Source organism: Panthera tigris, chromosome C2 (genome assembly GCF_018350195.1).
Source record: "Panthera tigris isolate Pti1 chromosome C2, P.tigris_Pti1_mat1.1, whole genome shotgun sequence".
NCBI lineage: Eukaryota > Metazoa > Chordata > Mammalia > Carnivora > Felidae > Panthera > Panthera tigris.
The window spans coordinates 128365999-128385967 of record NC_056668.1 but is presented as its reverse complement, the minus strand read 5'-3'; the positions used below and the strand labels follow the sequence as shown (position 1 = coordinate 128385967).

General features: G+C 39.8%; 1 protein-coding gene, 1 long non-coding RNA gene and 1 other non-coding gene across 12 annotated transcripts in view; 2 read left to right on the top strand and 1 right to left on the bottom strand.

Annotated features, from left to right (window-relative positions):
- TMEM108 (transmembrane protein 108) overlaps positions 1 to 19969 on the top strand; it is a 359971-nt gene that overhangs the window by 202626 nt on the left and 137376 nt on the right. The window lies entirely within an intron of this gene.
- The window catches only part of LOC122230553, a 92928-nt gene that overhangs the window by 22568 nt on the left and 50391 nt on the right, over positions 1 to 19969 (bottom strand). The gene's annotated exons all lie outside the window — the stretch shown is intronic.
- LOC122230891 lies at positions 1006 to 1226 on the top strand. Its single transcript, XR_006207958.1, has one exon. It is a non-coding gene; the product is annotated as a small nucleolar RNA U89 (small nucleolar RNA).

Sequence of the window (19969 nt, the reverse complement as noted above, 5' to 3'; positions counted from 1 at the left end):
GTGTCCTCTCATCAGTGAGTCTGTTTAACAGTGAGTATAATGATTTCCCTGAGATGTTCTCTCAAAGTCAAACAGCTGTCTCCCCACAGGACAGAGCTCAGGCTATGTGCAAGCTGCTGTGAGGTCTGCTAATTATAAGAGGGCATAGGAGAGAGCACAAGAGCCCTTTGAGATTAAAAAAAAATGTAGTTTACTTTGAAATTCCTTAGTTAGATGAAGAAATGAAAATGTGCCCACTTTCCCCTAAAGGCAGAGAAGCAAGGGTTCAGGAGTTACCTAGATAAAAGACCATGCCCTGAGTATCTGCTAGGTCATCCCTAGCATCCCAGGTTACAACAAGGAGATGAATAAAAAGGGGAGAGTTAGAAGCTCCAAAGTGGGGCACTTAATAAGGGTGGTAATTTATTAAGGTTCCAACTCTGGCCTGCAGGTCATTATGAGGCATGAACAGCCCCCCAGGGTTAGGGAGTGCCAACTTGAAAGGAAGCTTGAGTAGCTGGGCAGCTTTCTTGTCTGAACACATGGGGTCACATCTAAGCAGCTTACCATGGCATAGGAGAAGTCCTAAAGGTGGAAAATAAGGCTCAGAAAAATGCAGTCATATTATTTCTTTGATATCTTATTGTTATTTTGACCTGTGGTAAATCCAGAATAATTGAGCTAAAAAATAAAACCTAATTCTTAAATAGCTTAGCTCTAGAAATTCCATCAGGGGAAAAATGTCCCACATTTCACCGTTGGTCTCATATTGTCAAGACTCATTTCTCTTTTGGTGAGTGTCACGGGTTGGGCTCCCTGGAAGACCTTAAGCCCTTAGATAAAGAGTCTTTGAGCCCTTAGATAAGCAACATGTTAGGAAGCAGTTCCCAGGAAACCTACAGGAGCATGGGAAGTGGGCATGAAAAGGAAAAGAGGCCCAGCAAGGATACGATATCAAGCAAAGCCCCACAGAGGCCAACATGAGGTTAGTTTCTCTTGTGAGCTCTGGTAAGAGTGCAGATCACACCCCTTCATGAGGACAGAGATACAACATTGTATTCCTGGATCTGTGGGTCCTTGGATGTGCCAGGCACTGGTTTAAGCACTTTAAATTAGTGACATAGCTGGCCTTGCCTCCATTTCTGCTGCTGCATCAAGTTTCTGGCAGTTGCCTGCAGGGGAGCCCACAGGTGGGGACCAGTGTGGGACTAGGCATGAACTATGTGAGCACAACCTTGAATCTGACACCCAAGAGAAGGGCTGGAATAGTAAGGATGGAGCCAGGGATTGAAACTGGGTGTTATGTAAACCCTTAACCCCAACCTTCTCACCTTGGAGAAGTCCTGAACAGGAACCCTGGCTATATCAAACTGCCATGATCCAGGCATCCTAGAACATCTCCAAGATGATTGCCACATCACAGAACCATATCTTTTTCACTGTTGACAACCTTGTGCTGAACCTACAGGATGAAAGTTTTACCTGGGCAATGACAGCCTCATCAAGGGTGAGAAATGAGAGCCTGGTCACCAGGAACTCCATGCCCAGAGAAGAAGTGGATCTGTTGCTCCCCTGATTTTTGAAGAGCAGTTTGGGGTCCAGCACACCCCCATCCTGCCTCCAGTATCATGTGATGGTCTCTTCTGCATCTGTCCTCCCAAATCTTTTTGGATGAAAAAAGCCTGACCAATTTTCAGTGGAATGATTTTGCTCCTTCCTGTGTTGGTCAGAGGTGCTGGGACAGTGTGATTTCTGAGTGATTTCCTACAGTGTTGATTCTTCCCTCCAGGTTGGGAGGCAGTAACCACCATCTCAGGAATTCTCAATAAATTTTTATTACTTAAAAAAAAAAAAAATTGGAAGGATGCCTAGGTGGTTAAGTCGGTTAAGCATCCAACTCTTGATTTCAGCTCAGGTCATGATTTCGTGGTCTTGAGATCAAGGCCCACATTGGGCTCTGTGCCGAGCATGGAGCCTGCTTAAGATTATTTTTCTCCCTCTCTCTTGCCCCTCACACACATGCTAAGAAAAAAATATTATTACATTTAATACATTTAACACATGCAAAGCATTTGGAACAGTGCCGTAAATGTTGGGTTATTATTATTCTTACCACCATCACCATCCCTTCCCCTACCCCTCCCATTTCTCTGGACTTAAAGTAAAACCTCATTTCTCTTTCATTCCTAGGATTTTGTTTTCATTTTCATGCTTCATATTACAAACTATTGTATCTCCCTCCTGTCCCCTATTAGTCCCTCTCCTAAATCTCATTCATTGAGAATCAGTCTGTATGTTCTAAGAGCTGGAGGTGACCAATGAAAGGCTGTTTGTGAAGCCATCCATCATGCAGCCCCTTCGTTACAGGTGTCCTTGAAATTCCCCCTGATGTGGTCTCATAGGCTTCTCTTGTGCATTATTAAATTGTGATGATAAATGAGTATGACCGGGTATGTTATTCTTTCCCTGGAGATGTGACTCTTGTAGATGTGGTCTCCTTGGAAATGTTTTCCCATAGGCAAATCTTTGGCAGAGTCATTGCCAATCTAAGAATCCAGATTTCCCAGTCAGTGAGTACTTGAAAAATACAAAGTTCTGAAAGCTAGGAAATTATAGACTTCTGAGGGAGTTATAGTATAATTATAAAGGAAGGAGGGCAGTCTCTGTGCAGGATATCTAATTGTTCTTAGGACGCTGGTTTACATTTTAGAGGAAAACATTCTTGTGTGTATACCAGGGAATTTAGGAGTTTACCTTTGATACTGTATGAGAATGAGTTGGCTAAATATCAAATGATTTTCTTTTTCTTTAAAATAAAAAAAACAGAATGGCGAGTGGAAGAGGAAGGGAGGCATCAGATAAGCAGTTGCTAAATCCTAAAAGGGATTAGAGGTCAGGATATTTACATTTGCTCCCTTTCTTTCATTTTCCAGGACAGGATTTTTATTCTTTAGAATATATGGAAAAATCATATGCTTTCAGAATTGAAAGCAAGTTCCTTTACTAATTGCCACTCCATTTCACAGATGAAGAAACTGATGCTATCCTAAGAGGATAACTGTCCAAGGTCTAAACCTATCTGATGTGAGGGTAGAGACTTTAACATGGCTCCACATACTCCTGGTGCAGTGCTTATTGTAGGATCTCCTTTCCTGCCACCTTTCACACTTGTATTCCAGTCACACTCATTTTCTTTTCCTTCCTCAAGTATTCCAACTTACTCCTTGCTTGGGGCCTTTGGCCATTCTCCCTCACCTGTCATGACTGGCTCCCTGCTGCTCAGACTTCTTCCCAACAGCTTTCTCACCACCTGGCTCTCTCCATCACGTTGCTCTAGTTTAAGTTCTGCATAGCAGTTGGCTATGATAGAGTTGGCTATGATAGAGTTGGCTGATGGAGTTTTTTGCACTTTATCTTTATTGTTTATATCTCCATTTGGAATGTCTGCTAAGAGCCATCATGCTATATTTCCAGCACAGAACAGTGCCCAGCAAATGGAAGACCTCCAACAAACATGGTATTAAGATAGAGTGAACCAGGGGCGCCTGGGTGGCGCAGTCGGTTAAGCGTCCGACTTCAGCCAGGTCACAATCTCGCGGTCTGTGAGTTCGAGCCCCGCGTCAGGCTCTGGGCTGATGGCTCGGAGCCTGGAGCCTGTTTCCGATTCTGTGTCTCCCTCTCTCTCTGCCCCTCCCCCGTTCATGCTCTGTCTCTCTTTGTCCCAAAAATAAATAAAAAAAAAAAAAAAGATAGAGTGAACTGGACAGAAGTCAGGAGCAATGGATAGGTTTCTTTGGTGGTTTCTTGGTCAAGTGAGACGTCATGTAGAGAGAAGTGAAATTGTGGTCTAGATTAGCACTGTTCCATAGACATAGAACACAAGCCACAATTTTAGACTTTCTAGTAACTATATTGGGAAAAAAAATGAAATTGTGAAATTAATTTTAATGATGTACTTTATTTAACCCAATATATCCAAAACATTTTCATTTCAACATATAAAAAATTATTAGTAAAGTATTTGCTTTCTTTTTTTTTTTTTCATACCCGGTCTTTGAAACCCTGCATATAATTTGTACTTACAACACATCTCAATGTTGACACTGCATTTTGTCAGAAGTACTTGATTTGCATTTATATTTCATAAAATTTACACTTGAAAAATGAGATTCACATTCTTAAAATTTTTATAATAACTGAATTACTTGTTCATTTTTACATTTAAATTAGTGAAAATAGAATAAAAATTTTAAATTCACTTCCTCAGTCATACTAGCAACATTTCGAGTGCTCAATGCCACAAATTCAAGTGGCTGCACAGATCTTTATTGGTTGCACCAGACTACTGATTTTGAAGTCGCTTAGCCCTTCCTGTCCTGCATCAGCCGTATGATATAGAGCCTGGTATGTGGGGCAGAGCACTAGGGCCTTGTGCCAGGATAGATGACTGCCTCTAGCCCACTGGTTTCTTGGCCATCATGTTAAGAAATAGGATTTTCTGGGGCGCCTGGGTGGCTCAGTTGGTTAAGCATCCGACTTCGGCTCAGGTCATGATCTCACAGTCTGTGAGTTTGAGCCCCGCATCCGGCTCTGTGCCGACAGCTCAGAGCCTGGAGCCTGCTTCAGATTCTGTGTCTCGCTCTCTCTCTGCCCCTCCCCTGCTCATGCTCTGTCTCTCTCTGTCTCAAAAATAAATAAAACATTTAAAAAAAAAAAAAAGAAAAAGAAATAGGACTTCCTGTATCCTTTTAAGACCTTGAAAGTAAAGTTGCTTTATTCTGATTTGTTCCAGAAGGGCAAAATCAGAGAATACTCCCAGTGCCCACAGAAAACACATAGTCCAGGGCTGAGCACAGCACAGTACACACGTGTGCACATCTTTCGAGGCATCAGACTCACAGAGCTTCTCAGGACTTAGAAAACACAAAGAGAATCACAGACAGCAGAGGGTCTGACTCCAGAGCAGCCCTGCTCAGGTGACTGACGTTGAGTGAGCTGCATGTCGTACATGTGCCCCATAGAGGCACTGAAAGTTTATCTGTATGGGAAGACTTTTTTTTCTCATTCTCTGCAAGGCCCTGAACTAATACTCCTTAGAATAGTGTTTTGAGATCCCTACCCCTTCTATGTGCCATCTCATTCTGATTTCTGCTGCAATCTTAGCCTGGCAGCACTGCATCTCCCTTAGTTACCAGGAAGCTTAATGATGCAGGGAGCAGAGATGTTATTTTTCCCAGTTTTCCTACACTTGTCCAGGAGGCCTGGGTATTGTGCTGTGAGCTGATTCTAACAGCAACCCTAAAGGAAATTACTTCGTGGTGTGTGGATCCCTTGGGAGAAGAACAAGGGTCAGCATTATACACTGAAACATTGGATGTCACAGGCTTTGGTCATGGCTCTAAGTTAATTATCAAGTGACAGTGTTTCTCTTCTAAGAACGTTAGCAGAGTAACTCTAATTGAGATATCCAGGGTGTAGAATCCCAGATAGCCAGGGTACCTGATGAGTAGACAAAAGCTAAAGTTTGCCATGGAAAAAACAGTCTAAAATCCTCACAGTTTGTAGGTAGCAATCTTCCCAAATGAACAAGCTATCAGGAATGGAATCCTTAGGATACTTTCCTACTTTAATTCCCTCTGTACAACCCCTGGATGGCACTAGACAATCTGGTACCCTTCTGTTTTCATTTTCTTTCAAGTCACTTTTTTTTTAATGTTTATTATTTTTGAGAGAGAGAGAAAGACAGAGAAACAAAGACCATGCAGGGAAGGGGCAGAGAGAGAGGGAGGCACAGAATCAGAAGCAGGCTCCAGGCTCTGAGCTGTCAGCACAGAGCCCGATGCAGGGCTCGCACTCACAGACCACGAGATTATGACCTGAGCCGTAGTCGGCCGCTCAACCAACTGAGCCACCCAGGAGCCCCTCAAGTCACTTTTATAAAGAACCTACTGTGTGCTGGGAATTATGCTAGGCATAGGGAATGAAAGGACATGAACCCCTCTGTCCAAGAGTTCCCAGGCTAGTAGAGAGAGAGGCTTCACACAGAAATTAGAGTATAAATGTGATTAATGTGATCCTTTATCATTCAGAGTGTCTGCTACATGTATGGCTCTGTGGAAAACTCTGGGAATACAGAGATATGAGACATAATCTCTGCTCACCAGAAGCTTATAGTATAATCAAGAAAAGTACAGAAGATGTAAAGAAGATAGTGTGGTATAAGATACACTAAAATGTCACAGGTCAAGCCATGTTCTTAAATCCAGATTAACTAGTAATAAAGCTGACTTTTGATACAACTTCTAACTCCTCTATATATGTTTTAATTGGTTCCAAACATGGAGAGAGGCAGTGATTAGTCCCCATAACCAGCACCACAATCCAAGGAGATGATGACAACCAGCCTTTTGTACTTCATAAAGTGTTTCCCATCCCAAATGCCTTTTGTCATATGGGCAACCCTGTTGATAGGCATCATTTTTGTCACCATGTTGCCTTTAAGGAAATGGAAACCCAAAGAAGCCAAATGTGCTCAAGATCCCACAAGGAACTTGGACCCAAGTCTACTTACTCCGAGTTCAATATCTTTCTCAGAATGTCACAGCCTCCCATAGTTTACCTAAGTCACAGTTCTTGCAGTGGGAAACTGTGAGATCCACTGAGGATAGTTGTTTCATCTGATTGTGTGTTTTTTCTTCTTGGAGTTTTTCAACTTCAGTCAGTGAACTCCTTCAGCCTTTCCCTTGCAGTATATCTCATTTTGTTTTAGCAGCTCTGGTGTTTGGTCTTTTTGTCCACCACCACCCATTTCCGGGTCTGCTTAAAGAAATAAACAGTAGCAGGATAGAGGTATTGGCTCCCAAGTCAGATATTGGCTGGATGAAATTGGGGTACAGAAATGTTGCAACCCTTTGAGGCAATGGGCTATTCCTTTTATAAGCCTATGAATCTGTAGTTCATTTAGCTTCATTATTTCTTAGTTAACGAGCTCTGGTTTTGCCATCCTTATGGCTTTATTTTTAGAAGTCTTAGATTATTATAGCAACTGTGAAAAAGGATGGGAAACGAAATCTGGCTCCCAGTATACATCCTGCTTATTTCTTGAATTAAATTTGCCTTCATCGAGCCCTCAGAGGATGTTGCACCCACCCCTGCTATTGATTGAAAGCTGCTACTGTCACATGGTTGTTGATGGGGCTGTCAGGTGATAGAGATGTTTCAGGGTACTGCCAGTCCTCCTCCTTATCCAGTTGTTTGTTCTTGGTACCAGCTGGATGTGGGAGGGTAGAGGTGGAAAAGACCAGGTAGGAAGCATGGATAACTGTGACATTTCCTTGCCAAGTGAAACCTTAACAATTTGTGTTGAATCTGATGTTCTAGTCACGGCACTTATGCCTTGTTCAAGCTAATATGACAAGAGAAAGAGATCGTAATGGGACAACCCCACTGTACATCAAAGAGTGGCAATGATCTCAGGAAGCAAATAAAGATGGAAAACTATAGGGCTGCATCAGAGTAGCAAAAGGGCAGGGATGTTTCTCTCACACTATGATTGATTATAGAAAAGCTCTGAGGGAATTGTAGAGGAAAAGCTAGAGTACTGAGCATGAAAGATGTGAACTTAGGTTTTACTGCTGCTTCCTGGGTCCTACAGCAACCATTTCTCCCCACATGCCCTGCTGCTGTCTCTGAGGGCCTTGCCTGCTGTCTTCTCCCCTGCCCTCACCTTGGACTTCTGCCTTTGTTTCTCTACCTGGCACTCCAGTTTCCTTGGACATTAGAACCCTGCCATAAATCGATCTCAGGATTGCCTACTAAGCTCCTGTCCGCATTTTCCCCTAGGGAACTGAATTCTGTTTCCCATAAATCCTCAGCCTTGAGGGCCTTTCCTCAACAGACTGGTCACCCACAGCTGTGACAGGAAAGCCAACTTGGCCTTGAGTCTTGGATACTGGTTAAACTCCACACTAGATCTCTCATCACCTATCCAGACTAAGGCAGATATTACACATCCCTGTTGGACTTCCCAGGTTGTCAACAGCAGCATTTACTATAGCTAGTTATTTGTCTACACCTCCTCCTCCTGCCTGGTGTTAGCTCTTCTTTGACATCCTCACAGGCTCATTGCTGAGGGGCTACCATGTCTTATTGCCAAGCTCATCCAACATAGCTCATTTTCCTTCAGTATTTATGGTATTTCAAAAGAAAAAAATGCAAGATGTGGTCATGGGACTGGTGAAGAAATCTGTTTTGCTTTTTATTTTGTTTCCTCAGAAGGAGGATATGACCCAGTGGAGGAGTCCAGAATGGAAGAGATAAAGAGTATTTTGAATACGTTTAGGGTCCGAGAGTAATAAGGAATTAAGAATGCAGATAAAGGAATACAAGGAATTATTAGAAAAGGGATCATAGTTGAGTCTAGAATTATTATGAAAAAAATTCAAGGAGATAAGGGTGGTAGAAGGTCATGGAAGGAGATGAGAAAGAGGAGAAAAATAGGAAACAGAAAATGAGAGTTGAGAAGATGAAGGATTTTTTAAGTGACCCCTAATTCTGTAATTAGAGATCATAATGACGTGAGCAGTTTTATTTCCTATTCAGTACAATTTCCGTAGAGAGTAAAAGCCCCCACAATCCCAGCATATAGGAATCTGAAAAGTCTAGTGGTTTGGCATTTGATGATTTGATATATCTTCTAAAATCCTGTTTTTCAACCACTGAGGCCATGTGCTAACTGCACAAGTAGACATTTTGGTTGAATTTTGACAGAGGATTTGGGGCAGTGAGTGTATCAGAGACCAAAGATGTCTTAAGAAATGGAAGAGGAAGAAAAGTGAATCAAATGGCCACCAGACCACTGGTTGAATAACAAAGTTTGTTAAATTTGCTGAATCTGAAAGTCAAAACACTATGATACAATGGATCTGTCCAATAATATTGAATTTTATATATATATATTTATTTATATTATTATAATATATATGATAATTATATCATATTGTATATATTATATCATATATATCATATATATATGATATACTATATCATATATATATCATAATATATATTATTTATATCATATCATATCATATTATACAGAGAGAGAGAGAGAGAGAAGCAGGGTCAAGGGTGCAGCCAGACCTTAGTGATGAGTTTTCAAGTTCATCAGGGACTCCTACAATAATGACATCAACTATTGGGTCTTAGTTGTTGCCACGGTTACTTAGATGCCACCAGGATAACCCTGATCATATTTATCCCATAACTGATGACATTTCAGAGGTGTGTTCCTTTGATTTGAAACCCAACTATAGGAAATAGCCTCATTTTAAATTAAGTTTTATAGTGAAAAATTTTCTTCACACTAAGGAATAAAGAACTTTAAAATTATTTGAATAATATGGTAATTTCAGTAATTATGTGTACAGTAGAACACATTTTAATAAGGAAATTTTAGTTTATGAAAAATATAATAGTTACATGTATTTTTCCAGCTTTATTGAGATATAATTGAAATATACCATTGTGTGAGTTTAAGGTGTACAGTGTGTTGATTTCACACATTTATATATTGCAAAATAATTACCACCATAGTGTTAACTAACACCTGCATCAAATCATATAACATTATTTTTTGTTGTGAGAATATTTAATATCTACTTACTCTCTGCAACTTTCAAGTATGTAATACAATATTGTTAACTATATTCACCATGCTGTACATCAGATCTCAGGAACTTAATCATCTTAGAACTGGAAGTTTGTACTCTTTGACCAACATCTCCCCATTTCCCCCACCCTACCCCATACCCTTGGTAACCATCATTCTAATCTGTTCTATGAATTCAGCTTTTTTAGATTCTGCATATATATAAGTGAAATCATACAGTATTTATCTTTCTCTGACTTACTTCACTTAGCAAAATACCCTAAGGTCCATCCATGTTGTTACAAGCAGCAAGATGTCCTTTCTTGTGGCTGAATAATACTCTTTTGTGTGTGTGTGTGTGTGTGTGTGTGTGTGTGTGTGTGTACACACACACACACACATACATACTATATCTTCTTTATCTGTTTATCTGTTGACTGACACATTATTTCCATATTGTGGCTATTGTGAGTAATGCTGCAGTGAATATGTGAGTGATCTCAAATATTTGAGATCCTATTTTCACTTTTTTTTGACTATACACCCAGAAGTGGGGTTGCTGGATGATATGATAATACTACCTTTAATTTTTCAAGGAACCTCCATACTGTTTTTCATAGTGGCTGTATCAGTGTACGTTCTTACCATCAGTGTATAAGGGTTCCCTTTTTTCTGCATCCTTGTCAACGCTTCTCATCTCTTTTTGATGATAGCCATTCTAACAGATATGAGGTGTTTTTCATTATGGTTTTGATTTGTATTTCCCTGATGATTCGTGATGTTGAGCACCTTTTCATGTACCTACTAGCCATCTGTATGTCATCTTTGGAAAAACGTCTGTTTAATTCCTCTGCCCATTTTTTAACTTTTAGTTTTATTGAGATATAATTGGCACATCTCTCTGTGTAAGTTTAAAGTGTACAGCATAATGACTTTCATTATATTGCAAAATAATGACCACAATAAGTTTAGTTAACCTCCATCATCTCATATAGATACAAAAGGAAAACAAGTTTTTTTTCCATGTGATGAGAACTTTTAAGATTTATTGTCTTAGTAATGTTCAAATATATCATACAGAAGAGTTAATTACAGTCATGTACATTACATCCCCCTACTTATTTATCTTATAACTGGAAGTTTGTACCTTTCACCACATATATCCAATTCCCCCACCCCACCTCTAGTTACCACAAATCTGATCTCTTTTTCTATGAGTTTAGTTCTTTTTTTTTTAGATCCCACATCTAAGTGAAATCATACAGTATTTTCCTTTTTCTGTATCACTTATTTCACTTAGCATAATGCCTTCAAGGTTCATCCATGTTGCTGCAAATGACAAGATTTCTCTTTTTATGGTTGAATACTATTCCATTGTATGTGCGCATGCATGTGCACATGCATGCACACACGCACACACACACATACACACTGCATTTTCTTTATTGATTCATCTGTCAGTGGACACTTAGGTTGTTTCCATTTCTTGGCTATTGTAAATAATGTTTCTATGAACGTAAGGATACAGATATCTCTTTGACATAGTAATTTTGTTTCCTTTGGATATATAACCAGGAGTGGGATTGCTGGATTATAAGGTAGTTCCATTTTAAATTTTTTGAGGAACCTCCATACTCTTGTCCAAAGTGGCTGTACTAATTTGCAATCCCACCAGCAGTACACAAGGGTTCCCTTTTCTCTACATTCTTGCCAACACTTTTTATCTCTTATCTTTTTAATGCTAGCCATTCTAACAGGTGTGAGGTAATACATCATTATGGCTTTGATTTGCAATTCTTTAAGGATAGTGATGTTAAGGACCTTTTCAGCCACTTCTATATTTTCTTTAGAAAAGTGTCTAGTCAATTCTTCTTTCATTTTCTAATCAGATTTTTTTTTTGCTATTCAGTTGTTGGAGTTATTTATATATCTTGGATATTAACCCCTTATAGATATATGGTTTGCAAATACCTTTTTTCCCATTCTATAGGTTGCCTTTTCATTTTGTTGATGGCTTCCTTTGCTGTGCAGAATCTTTTAAATTGGATGCGGTTCCACTTGTTTATTTTTGCTTTTGTTTCTTTTTGTTGTTGTTAAATCCAAAAAAAAAAAAAATCATTGCTAAGATGGATGTCAGTAAGTTTTTCCCTATGTTTCTTTCTACAAGTTTTATGGTTTCAGGTCTTTTGTTTAAGGCTTTAATCCATTTTGAGTTGATTTTTGTGTGTGATGTCAGGAGTTACATGTATTTTTAAAATGTTTTTTTTTCACATTCACCATTTTATTTAATCCTCATAACTATCTGAATAGCCCTGGTTTGCAAAAGAGGATTGGAACTCAGAGACGTGATAATACTGGAGATCTAACATGGCAGAGAAGTAGGTGGACCCAAAGTTCTCTCATCCCTCAAACACAGCAGTGTTGAGGCCAAAGGACTTTTAATTCCAAGAGTCTGGGCTGCAAACTCCAGTAGCCCACAGGGACAACCTGGCTGGCCATAGATGCATGATTATGCACTGGGAGAGAGAAAACAGGCAGGGTAGGCATGCAGGAGAGGGATCCCCTTCTGCAGAGAGACAAAGAGAAGAGAAAGAGAGACTGTGAAAGTGTAGGACAGTATCTGGACAAGAGAAAAACCATGGACTGGGGACAGAGAAGGATCCAATCTCTAACTGCAGGCCTTTGTCCAGACTAAGGCCAGCTGTCCTGTTTGTGCACCTGGGGAGGAGGGGAGCCAGCCCTGGGCTCAGTAACTAATTCAGAGGTGCAGTCTGCAGTGGGAGAAAGCAATCCCCACCCTGGGGATTGTACTGGAGTGCTGTGGAAAGAAGGTATATAGCTGTTCAAAGGACAAAGGTCCCTGCTTGCACCCCTCAGCCAGAGGCCATTTATTGGTGTGACAGAGCAGCACTTCCTCAGAACTGGGGCACACAGAGCAGGACCATTAAGACATTGGGGTTTAAATCCCAGCCAAATGCCAGGGAGGAGCAGGAGTCGAGGAGTGAGACAATCTACCTCATTCACACCCGTTGCACAGTGAGGACAGCCTGAACAGAGTGGTTTGAGACACCCAGTCCGGGGAGGAGAGACAGGTGTTGCCATTTTTCTCCCCATCACCAACAAAGTGTGGGGCTCCAGGGAATGGACAAAGGGCCCACAATGGAGGCGGTACCTGCCTATGCCAAACCATGCCCCTCCATGTCTGGTAACTGCATATCCACCAGAGATTGATGCTGACCAACCAGACAGCCCCTCCTCCAGTCCACAGCTGCCCCTGGTTCTAGGGCACTCAGCAGTTTTGCATTTTCTGATTTAATTCTTGGGCAGTTCTTATTATATATAATTTTTTTCCTTCTTTTCTCCTTATTTCTTCCCTCTTCTAGTCTGCTTATTCTGGTTGTTGGTTTGTTTAAGCAGACATAGTTAATCTATTATCTTTATACCTATTCTATATCTCCTTCTTTATTTTCCTCTCTCTCTGGATAAGCTGTGTAGCTCCTCTGCCTGGTCGATTTTCTTTTCTTTTCCCCCCACCCCTGTCATTTCTCTCTTTGCATGGGATAAGGCCTCTTCTACTAACACCACCCCCACCCCATTGTTTTTGTTGTTGTTGTTGTTGTTCTGTTGTTTTGTGTGTGTTTGGTGTTTTGTTATTTTTTGCTTGTTTTGTTTTGTTTGTTTTATTTTTTTCCAGGGCTACTTCAACAAAGAAATCAAAGCACACCTGGTGGAGGGTCCAAAACATCACTACGAGTAGGGATATAAAGCAACCAGAGCCACAACAACAGAGAGCAAGTAACACACTCCAAAAAAACACCTCTGGCAGGGCCAGGCCCTGGACAGTGTATGGCCCCTCTTTAATATAGTAGTGCTCGCAGGTGCAGGACACATAACAAGCTTTTAAAACACATAAGGGACAGAAAACTAGCCAAAATGATGAAATAGAAGAATTCTCCTCAAAAGAAATTCCAGGAAGAAATGACAGCTAAGGAATTGCTCAAAACAGATATAAACAATATAACTGAACAAGAATTTAGAATAGTAGTCATAAGATTAATTGCTGGACGTGAAAAAAAGCATAGAAGACAGCAGAGACTCTATTGCTGCAGAGATCAAGGAACTAAAAAATAGTCGTGATGAATTTAACAATGCTGTAAATGAGGTGCAAAATAACCTGCAGGTGGTGACAGCCAGAATTCAGGAGGCAGAGGGGAGAATAGGTGAAATAGAAGATAAAATTATGAGAAGAGATGAAGCTGAGAAAGAGATAAAAAAAATTCTGGATCATGAGGGGAGAATTAGAGAACTAAGTGACTCAATGAAATGGAACAATATTGCTATCATAGGAGTTCCAGAAGAAAAAGAGAGAAAGGGGCTGAAGGTGTGCTTGAACAAATCATAGCTGAAAACTTCCCCAATCTGGGGAAGGAAACAGACATTGAAATCCAGGAGGCACAGAGAACTGCCTTCAGACGTAACTTGAATTGATCTTCTGCACGACGTGTCATAGTGAAACTGGCAAAATACAAACATAAAGAGAGAATTCTGAAAGCAGCCAGGGATAAATGGGCCTTAATCTACAGGGGTAGACACAAAGGTAGTAGCAGACCTAGCACTCCTTTCTGGAGTGGCAGGAAATTTTCAATGTGATGAATAGAAAAAAATATGCAGCCAAGAATCCTTTATCCAGCAAGCCTGTCATTCAGAATAGAAGGACAGATAAAGGTTTTCCCAAACAAACAAAAACTGAAGGAATTCATCACCACTAAACCAGCCCTACAAGAGATCCTAAGGGAGACTCTCTGAGTATTGCAAAGACCACAGAGACACCACTACAAACATGAAACCTACAGATAACACAATGACTCTAAACCCATATCTTTCAATAATAACACTGAATGTAAATGGACTAAATGCTCCAATCAAAAGATATAGGGTATCAGAATGGATAAAAAAAAAAAAATAACGCCCATCTATTTACTCTCTGCAAGAGACCCATTTTATTTTTTTTCCCAATATATGAAGTTTATTGTCAAATTGGTTTCCATACAACACCCAGTGCTTATCCCAAAAGGTGCCCTCCTCAATACCCATCACCCACCCCCCATCAACCCTGTTTGTTCTCAATTTTTAAGTCTCTTATGCTTTGGCTCTCTTCCACTCTAACCTCTTTTTTTTTTCCTTCCCCTCCCACATGGGTTTCTGTTAAGTTTCTCAGGATCCACATAAGAGTGAAAACATATGGTATCTGTCTTTCTCTGTATGGCTTATTTCACTTAGCATCACACTCTCCAGTTCCATCCACGTTGCTACAAAGGGCCATATTTCATTCTTTCTCATTGCCACGTAGTACTCCATTGTGTGCATAAACCACAATTTCCTTATCCATTCATCAGTTGATGGACATTTAGGCTCTTTCCATCATTTGGCTATTGTTGAGAGTGCTGCTATAAACATTGGGGTACAAGTGCCCCTATGCATCAGTACTCCTGTATCCCTTGGGTAAATTCCTAGCAGTGCTATTGCTGGGTCATAGGGTAGGTCTATTTTTAATTTTCTGAGGAACCTCCACACTGTTTTCCAGAGTGGCTGCACCAATTTGCATTCCCACCAACAGTGCAAGAGGGTTCCCGTTTCTCCACATCCTGGCCAGCATCTATAGTCTCCTGATTTGTTCATTTTGGCCACTCTGACTGGCGTGAGGTGATATCTGAGTGTGGTTTTGATTTGTATTTCCCTGATGAGGAGCGACGTTGAGCATCTTTTCATGTGCCTTTTGGCCATCTGGATGTCTTCTTTAGAGAAGTGTCTATTTGTGTTTTCTCCCCATTTATTCACTGGGTTATTTGTTTTTCCGGTGTGGAGTTTGGTGAGCTCTTTATAGATTTTGGATACTAGCCCTTTGTCCGATAAGTCATTTGCAAATATAAGAGACCCATTTTAGACCTGAGGATGCCTTCAGATTGAAAGTGAGGGGATGGAGAACCATCTATCATGCTATTGGAAGTCAAAAGAAAGCTGGAGTAGCCATACTTATGTCAGACAAACTAGATTTTAAACTAACGACTGTAACAAGAGATGAAGAAGGACAGTATATGATAATTATGGGGTCTATCCATCAAGAAGAGCTAACAATTATAAATGTTTATGCATCCAATTCGGAAGTACCCAAATATGTAAAATAATTACAAACATAAGCAGTCTTATTGATAAAAATGTAATTGCAGGGGACTTTAATACTCCACTTATGGCAATGGACAGATCGTCTAGGCAGAAAATCGATAAAGAAGCAATGGCTCTGAATGATACTTTGGGTAAGATGGACTTGACCGATACATTCAGAACTTTTCATCCCAAAGCAACAGACTACACATTCTTTTCAAGTGCACATGAACATTCTCCAAGATAGATCACACAATGGGTCACAAAAAGGCCGTCAATAAATATAAAAGAATTGAGATCATACCATACACATTTTCAGATCACAATGCTATGAAGCTTAAAACCAACCACAGGAAAAAGTCTGGAAAACCTCCAAATGCATAGACATTAAAGAACATCCTACTAAAGAACAAATGGGTCAACCAGGCAATTAAAGAAGAAATTGAAAAATATATGGAAACAATTAAAAATGAAAACACTACACTCCAAACCCTTTGGGATGCAGCAAAGACAGTCCTAAGAGGAAAATACAATGCAATCCAGGCCTATCTCAAGAAACAAGAAAAATCCGAAATACAAAACCTAACAGAATACCTAAAGGAACTAGAAGAAGAACAACAAAGAAACCCAAGGCCAGCAGAAGAGAAATAATAAAGATTAGAGCAGAAATAATATAGAATCCAAAAAAACCCCAAAAAACAGTAGAACAGATCAATGAAACTAAGAGCTGTTTTTTTGAAAAAATAAACAAAATTGATAAACCCATAGCCAGACTTCTCAAAAAGAAAAGAGAGAGGACCCAAATAGATAAAATCATGAATGAAATTGCACTTATCACAACCAATCCCTCAGAAATACAATTATCAGAGAAAACTGTGAAAAATTATGTGTCAACAAACTGAACAACCTGGAAGAAATGGACAAATTCCTAGACACCCACACACTGCCAAAACTCAAATGGGAAGAAATAAAAAATTTGAACAGACCCGTAACTAGTGAAGAAATTTAGTCAGCTATCAAAAATCTCCCAACAAGGAGGTTGTTGGGCCAGATGGCTTCCCAGGGGAATTCTACCGAACATTTAAAGCAGAGTTAATACCTATCTTTCTCAAGTTGTTTCAAAAAATAGAAATGGAAGGAAAGCTTCCTGACTCATTCTATGAAGCCAGCATTGCCTTGATTCCCAAACCAGACAGAGACCCCACAGAAAAGGAGAATTACAGGCCAATATCCCTGATGAACATGAATGCAAAAATTCTCAACAAGATACTAGCAAATTGGATTCAACAGCATTTAAAAGGATTAGTCACCATGATCAAGTGGGATTCATTCCTGGGCTGCAGGGCTGGTTCAATATTTGCAAATTAATCAATGTGATATATCACGTTAATAAAAGAAAAGATAAGAACCGTATTATCCTGTCAATAGTTGCAGAAAAAAGCGTTTGACAAAATACAGCATCCTTTCTTAATAAGAACCTTAAAGAAAGTCTGGATAGAAGGAACATACCTAAACATCATAAAAGCTACATATGAAAAGCCCACAGCTAATATCATCCTCAGTGGGGAAAAACTGAGAGCTTTCCCCCTGAGATCAGGAACACAGCAGGGATGTTCCCTCTCACCACTGTTGTTTAATGCAGTGTTGGAAGTCTTAGCAACAGCAGTCAGACAACAAAGCAAAATAAAAGGCATCAAAATTGACAAGTCAAATTTCACTTTTCACAGATGACATGATACTCTATATGGAAAGCCCAAATGACTCCACCAAAAAGCTTTTAGAACTGATACATGAATTCAGCAAAGTCACAGGGTACAAAATCAGTGTACAGAAATCGGTTAAACTTCTATACACCAATACTGAAGCAACAGAAAGAGAAATCAAGAAATCGATCCCATTTACCATTGCACTAAAAACCATAAAATACCTAGGAATAAACCTAATCAACGATGTAAAAGATGTGTATGCTGAAAACTATACAAAATTTATAAAGGAAATTAAAGAAGACACAAAGAAGTGGAAAAACATTCCATGCTCATGGATTGGGAGAATAAATATTGTTAAAATGCCAATATTACCCAAAGCAATCTACACATTCAATGCAATCCCAATCAAAATTGCACTGTCATTCTTCTCAAAGCTAGAACAATCCTAAAATTTGTATGGAACCACAAAAGACCCCAAATAGCCAAAGTAATGTTGAAAAAGAAAACCAAAGCAGGAGGCATCACAATCCCATACTTTAGCTTCTAGTACAAGGCTGTAATCATTAAGACAGTATGGCACTGGCATAAAAACAGACACATAGACCAATGGAATAGAATAGAGAACCCAGAATTGGATCCACAAATGTGTGGCCAATTAATCTTTGACAAAGCAGGAAAGAGTATCCAATGGAAAAAAAGTCTCTTTAGCAAATGGTACTGCGAGAACTGGATAGCAACATGGAGAAGAATGAAACTAGACCACTTTCTTACACCATACACAAAAATAAACTCAAAATGGATGAAAGACCTCAATGTAATACAGGAAGCCATCAAAATCCTCAAGGAGAAAGCAGGCAAAAACCTCTTTCACCTCAGCCGCATCAATTTCTAGCTCAACACGTCTCCAAAGGCAAGAGAATTAAAAGCAAAAATGAACCTCACTTGGGACCTCATCAAGATAAAAAGCTTCTGCACTGCAGAAGAAACCATCAGCAAAAGTAAAAGGCAACTGACGGAATGGGACAAGATATTTGCAAATGACATATCGGAAAAAGGGTTAGTACCCAAAATCTATAAAGAATTTACCAAACTCCACATCTGAAAAACAAATAATCCAATGAAGAAATGGGCAGAAGACATGAATAGACACTTCTCCAAGGAAGACATCCAGATGGCCAACTGACACATGAAAATATGCTCAACGTCTCTCATCATCAGGGAAACACAAATCAAAACCACACTGAGATACCATGTCATACCAGACAGAGTGGCTAAAATGAACAACTCAGGAAACAACAGATGTGCAGATGTGGAGAAATGGGAACCCTCTTGCACTGTTGGTGGGAATGCAAACTGGTGTAGCCTCTCTGGAAAACATGTGTAGGTTCCTCAAAAAATTAAAAATAGAACTACCCTATGGCCCAGGAATAGCACTGCTACGAATTTATCCAAAGGATACAGGAGTGCTGATTCATAGGGGCACATGTACCCCAATGTTTATAACAGTGCTTTCAACAATAGCCAAATTATGGAAAGAGCCTAAATGTCCATCAACTGAATGGATGAATGGATAAAGAAGATGTGGTTTATATATCACAATGGAATACTACTTGCCAATGAGAAAGAATGAAATCATGCCATTTGTAGCAACATGGATGGAACTGGAGGGTATTATGCTAAGGGAAATAAGTCAGTCAGAGAAGGACAGATATCATATGTTTTCACTCATATGTGGAACTTGAGAAACTTAACAGAAGACCATGGGGAAGGGAAGGGAAAAAAATAGATACAAACAGAGAGGGAGGGAGACAAACCATAAGAGACTCTTAAATACACAGAACAAACTGAGGGTTGATGGGGAGATGGGGAGAGGGAAAATGGGTGATAGGCATTGAGGAGGACACTTGTTGGGATGAGCAGTGGGTGTTGTATGTAAGCGATCAATCACAGGAATCTACCTCCAAAACCAGGAGCACACTGTACACACTGTATGTTAACCAATTTGACAATAAATTACATTAAATCAATACATCAATAAAAATGAGTAAAATTTAAAAAGAAAGGTGATAATACTTAAGGTCACACAGGTAGAATGTGGCACAGAAAGACATCATCTTTTTCTTATGTATCATGGGGATATAATCCATAATACTTTTGAGTATAAGTTATATTGTAGTTATTTTATTCTTCCATATGCTAAATTGAATCAAGTCTTGCATCATACTCTTTGAGCTTCATTTCTCTTATATATTATCTAAGAAATTCAGGAGTTAATTATAGTTCAAAAGCCAAGTCCTCCAGATGCTCTCTCCCAAGTGAGGAAGAGCCCTGGCAGCAGTTTGTCTGTTGGTGCATTGGTACTGTTTGGTGTTGCTGTGGTTCCTCTAACTTCTTGCTGACCTACACCACCACTGCTGATCCTATTGCATCTCTTATCTGATTGGCTCTACTGGTCCATTCCTCAGGAAAGTCT